The sequence below is a fragment of the Sus scrofa genome, chromosome X, assembly GCF_000003025.6.
Source record: "Sus scrofa isolate TJ Tabasco breed Duroc chromosome X, Sscrofa11.1, whole genome shotgun sequence".
In the NCBI taxonomy this organism is placed as follows: Eukaryota; Metazoa; Chordata; class Mammalia; order Artiodactyla; family Suidae; genus Sus; species Sus scrofa.
The window spans coordinates 530158-536157 of NC_010461.5; positions in this window are offsets into that span (position 1 = coordinate 530158).

Genomic DNA, 6000 nt, shown 5'->3' on the forward strand with positions numbered 1-6000 from the left:
GGCTCACAACCCAGCAAGCGTCTATTAAAGAGATTTTCAAAAGCAAAAAAAAGGGAAAAATGCTGATGTAATATCTATAAGGCATGTGAAGAGAGAGGGGGCTGGCGTGAATGTGTCTCTTGGAGGGAGTGCCCCGGCAGAGCTTCTTTTTTGTTTTGTTGTGTTTTGCTTTTTAGGGCCACACCTGCAGCATATGGAGATCCCCAGGCTAGGGGTCGAATGGGAGATGCAGCTGCTGGTCTACACCACAGCCACAGCAACGCAGGATCCGAGCCGTGTCTGCGACCTACACCACAGCTCATGGCAACGCCAGATTCTTAACCCACTGAGCTGGGCCAGGGATCAAACCCGCAACCTCATGGTTTGGTTCCCAGTCAGATTCGTTTCTGCTCTGCCACGATGGGAACTCCAGGAAGAGCTTCTTAAGATACTAAAGAGAAGTACCTCCTTTCATGACCTTGGCCAAAACCTTGACAATGGTTTCTGATTCAGTAGGTACCGTGTCATGTGAAATGCTTTGCAAGAAGAAACCCCTATAAGCGAAGGATCTGAGACCTCTTTCTAAACCAGAGCGTTGAGCGTTTGAGTGCGCTTATGAATCACCTGCAGATCTTGATACGATGCAGACTCTTGTTCATCCGGTCTGGAGTGGGGCTCAGATCTGGCATGTCCAACCCCCCCCAGTGGATGCTGCTGTGAGTCGGTCAGTGGTCCACCCTTTGAATAGCAGATCCATTCAGACAGAAGCTCCTGGACCAGAACCCAGCCCTGGATTTGTTCTCCAAGGCCCCAGGTCAGGTTCCTAGGCAGTCAGGGTTGCAACACTCAGCCTGGCTCCACACCAGCTGGGTTTTTCCAGAAGAGGGAGCGAAGAGCTAGGGCTCTTAGGACCTCTTGGACCTGGCCGTGGGCATGTTCCCATGGCAACGGGGTGACTTCCTGGCCACCATGACCCGCTTCCCTGATTCCCAGGTGTTGGCACCTGATCCGTACCCCTCTAAGCATCCCCAGTCTGAAGAGTGTGGATGGATGAAAACGCTAATCAGGGACTGAGATGCCTCGAGTGCTACAGACACAAGAGGGGAAAAAGAGTCAATGACCAGGGGATACATTCAATTCCTTCTTTGGAGGTTCTGTCCCTTGCCAGTTGGGATGGGGACATTGTCCATCCTTAATGAAAGGAGCTGGATGCAAGAGGATGGCGAGGCAGGTGGTAACAGGGTGGGTGAGGGAGAAGAAAAGAGAGGTGTATAAGTGATGACACTGGGAGAATTTGGCCAGGGTGGCCACGGGGCTCACACCTACACAGCAGACATCTCTGCAAAGCTCTGCCCCTTCTGGAACCAGCCATTGGCAGTCCCGGACTCACAGATCGCATCATCGGAAACACACTATCACTCATGCTCGATATATTTTTTTCTTTTCTCTTTCTTCTTTTAAAATTACAGTTGGTCTACAGAGTTGTGCCAATTTATGCTGTACAGTAAAGTGCCCCAGTCACACATCTACACACATTCCTTTCTCATCGTCTCTTCCATCCTGGTCCATCCCAGGAGACTGGACAGAGTTCCCTGTGCTAGACAGCAGGACCTCATGGCTGATCCATTCTCAGTGTCCGAGTTTGCATCTACTGACCCCGCACTCCCTGTCCAGCCCACTGCCTCCCCCTCCCCCTTGGCAGCCCCAAGTCTGTTTTCCACATCTGTGAGTCTATTTCTATTCTGTAGATAAGTTCATCTCTGCCACATGTTAGATTCCACATCGAAGTGACATCCTATGGTGTTTGTCTTTCTCTTTCTGACTCACTTTACTTAGTATGAGACTCTCTAGTTGCATCAATATATTTTTTTCAAAAGATCTTTCTTCTTTTTTTTTTCTGTCTTTTCTAGGGCCGCACCTGTGGCATATGGAGGTTCCCAGGCCAGGGGTTCAATTGGAGCTGTAGCTGCCAGCCTACGCCAGAGCCACAGCAACGTGGGATCTGAGCCACGTCTGTCACCTACACTACAGCTCATGGCAACGCTGGATCCTTAACCCACGGAACAAGGCCAGGGATCAAACCTGCAACCTCATGGTTCCTAGTCAGATTCATTAACCACTGAGCCACAACGAGAACTCCTCAAAAGATCTTTCTTGAAGAGCTGCTAGAACCAGCCATGCCTGATGTCCCACTGGTACAACTACACAGGAGATCAGCCTTCCAAGTGAGTATGATTCCAGAGGCAGATAACTTCTCACGCTCAGAGTTATAGAAACGCAAACCAGCTTGGGGCAAAGAGCCGGGACCAGGGGCTTCAGCCCGCCTTCTCCATGGGCAGCAGGAAAAACGGCCAGGCTGTGCAAAACCCTGTGTTTCTAGAAAGATAATTCTTTTCCACAGCTATGAGGGCTTCCGGGGAACATCAGGAACAGATGTGCACAGATTGTCTTGTTGAGGAATTTCCCATTGAGAAATATCTTTTGGCATCTCATGGAAACCACCAGTGAAACACACCTCCAGATTTAAAATCCAGGGCGGGGGCTTGGCTAGGAATGGATTTCTCCTGTCATCTCTCCTCTCGTGGTTTATGTTGGAACAAAAATGCAAGGGTTGTCCTACCTTCCTACCCACACTAAGCTATTCTTGCTTGAATCCCCGTTGTTGTTTTTATTCCTGCCATTAGATCCTTCTGGTTGGAGGGAGATGAGATGAAAAAAGAAGGGGGGGAAATAAAGAATTTCTGGCAAAAAGTTTGTGTTTCACACAGAGAGAAAAGCCACACTTATTTATGTGTGCAAAGAACTCCAAGATCCTGATGGGAAAAGAAGAAGAAAAAGAAACCACCCCAGATATAATGATAAGGCTGAGTTCTGAAACGCTCTGTGGTGTAGACCAGCCATGAAACCCTCAGACACAGAAGCCAAACCCTGGGTTCTGACTCCAGCTTCCACTTGGATCATGGGAGCCGTCCTGACGCCAGAGATCACGTCCGTGAAGCCTTTCAAGCATTAGGGTGTAGACAGTTTTTACCTGTTGGCACCCACAGAGGATGGTAAATATTTTCCCTGTGCTGTGTCATTTAAAGCCCCACCCTGGAAAATCACAGAGTACCGCCAAGAGAGGCCAACAGGAGTGCTGACCCTCAACCAAGGAAGCTGGTGTCTGCACCTGCCGATCTACACTGTTCGAAGGCAGAGAAGGAACACTGCGTGCAGTGAGGGGAAAACTGCAGATGTCCCGACCCAAGCTTTTGCATCTGTTCTTTTCCCTCCCTGGAGGTGTTAGAGAGACAGGAGATGCAGAAGCATATTGCTTCTGCACGGAGGAAGCACACTGCAAAAGTTCTCTAGACGGTCTCTGCAGGGTGCAAGGTCCCGCCCATCTAGGATGTGTCTCGGGGCACATTCTAGGTGATAAAAGGGGTGTCTTTTGTTAAAAATAAACTTTATCAGAGGGCGCCTTCCTTCTCTTTATTTTTCACCCATTTGACAATTAGCTCTTTCTTTGGCTTCTTCCATTCCAGATGTGCCATGGAACTGAGGAGACCCTGAGCTAATTTAAGGTTCGTGTGCACCCGGAGCTGGGGCCATTAGGTTGTGAAAACATCCCTGGAGAGTTACCGAAAAACTCATGCTTAAAAAAAAAAAAAAAGACTAGCAAGAGAACGCGTAGGAAATAATGACTTATTATCATCCATGACTCTTGCCAAAAATGATCTCAGTGAGCCACTCTTTAGGTAAATACTGTGTGGGAGGTTCTTGGTCCGAGGTATCAAGGCTATCTGCTGGAATTCAAACGGCTAATTCTCTGGATGGATGTCATGGTTCTTGCTGGGTAACAGAGCTAACCAGGCTTTGCGGTCAAAGACCTCGGGTCCACAGCGCCAGCCCACGCCATCTGCACGGGCAGAGACTAACTCGCTGTCTAGACAGGCAGATAATCTTCTGATTAGACCCAACCAAGGAGGCTTTGTACACTTGCCAGCTGCAAACAAACGCTGCAGACAGCATCCACCATGCTCACCTCCAGCAGACACAGCCTAATGTCAACTCGCTTCTTTGGAAACTGGGCATATTAGGGCCTGATGTGGATCTGCCCTCCAAAATGTTCTGCCTGGGGCTCCCACTGTGGCTCAGTAGGTTAAAAACCTGACTAGTATCCATGAGGATGTAAGTTCGATCCCTGGCCCCGTTCAGAAGGTGAAGGATCCAGCGTCGCCATGAGCGTGGCATCGGTCCAAGATGTAGCTTGGATCCGGCGTGGCTTTCGCTGTGGTGTAGACCTGCAGCTGCAGCTCCAATTCGACCCCTTGCCTGGGAACTTTCATATGCCATTGGTGTGGCTCTTAAGAGAGAAAAAAAATCTTTTTAATTAAATTAAAAAATAATAAAATGCTCCACCTGAACTGTCGAGGGTGTGTGTGTGTGTGTGTGTCTGTGTGTCTGTGTGTGTGTGTTGGGTCTTATTTACCAGCTCTGATGTTCTGACCATAACAACGCTTCTCTGTCTGCTGGCGTTAGGGGTGTTGGGCAGAAACGAAAGCACAGGCAGGGCTTGAACTCGGGGAATTTCACGCTGTATTACGATGCTCTGCAAATCCAGCCCCATCCACACAGTTTTCCTCGTGTGTCCAAAGGGCTTGTGACTCTGAGTTTCAAAGGGTATCATGAAGGGCGTCATCTCTGCTGCTGAAACTCTGCGCTGTAGTCTGGCACCTTTAGGGGGCTGGACGTTTGTTCTTCCCAAGAATGCTTTGCTGTACCGGGCTCACCGGTTACCGGAGAAACGGCAGCTTTATTGCTAACGGGGCGGCGGCGGTGGGGGGGGACCGTTGTGCAAAATCCATGAATTCCTAAAACATGGAAGTCGCTGCCATGAACGCTTTGTGTCAAACCTCTATGTGCCTCCTTAGTGTTAAAATAAACCTTGGGCGGTCCCGTGGTGGCTGAGAATGTGAAGGCCAGGACGACTGTCTCTGCGACGATGCGGGTGGGATCCCTGGCCTCACGCCATGGGCTAAGGACCCAGCATTCCTGTGAGCTGCGGTGTAGCTCGTGGAGGCAGCTCAGATCCCATGTTGCTGTGGCTGGGTGTCGGCCAGCAGCTGTAGCTCCAATGCGACCCCTAGCCTGGGAAACTCCATATGCAGCAGGTGCGGCCCTAGAAGGGGCAGGGGAGGAGTTGAGCTTAGCTGGAGGCAAAGGTCTTTTCTGAGAGGTCAGACTGGAGGATTAGCCAGGAGGATGGGAGAAGAGAACCCGGGCGCAGAAAGGACAGAGGGACCGAGGAGGCAGAGGAGATGCGAGTGGACGAGGGAAGGCGGGAAGGAACCCTGAGGCTCTGACCCCAGCCTTCCTGCAGCCGGACAGGCTTCTCGAGGTTTTCAGCCCATCCCTGCAGCTTCTGCATTTCTCCCATCCATGTGATACCCACCCTGTGGGAGGCCAGTTTCCTCTCCAGAAATCTGCTCCCCTGGGCAGCCACCCAGTCCTGCCCTGCAACACACCCTGCAGCCACAGTCAGTGTCGCCTCCCTGTTGGGACCTTCCCGGGAAAAAGATGCCAGCACCTCCTCCTTGGGAACGCCCTGGCTGGGGGTGGACGCCACACCTTGCCATCCCATCTCTGGACCAAGCCGTCTGTCTCTCTTCCTCCCCAAGACGACCTGGCTGCTGACCCCACGCCGACCACGGAGGAGGGCAGCTGAAGCATCTGGATCAGAGGACCTCCACCGCGGTCCAGCCTCGCCAGCAGGCTGGGGGTGGACGTCACATGTGCAGCTCAGCTGTTGTGCTGAGAATTGCTGACACGAGCAGTTCCAACCAGGAAAGCAGAGCTGCTTCCCACGGACAGATTTTGGGGGTGGGTAGCAGGGACCCTCCTGACGGCTTGCTTCTGGGATGTAGGATGCATTACGGAAATCATGAGCCTGTGTCCAGGCGTGGTCTCCTTTTCATAGACCTGGGTACTGTGGCAACATCCACCCCCCCCCCGCCCCCGCCGCAAGGCTGCCTTTTGGCT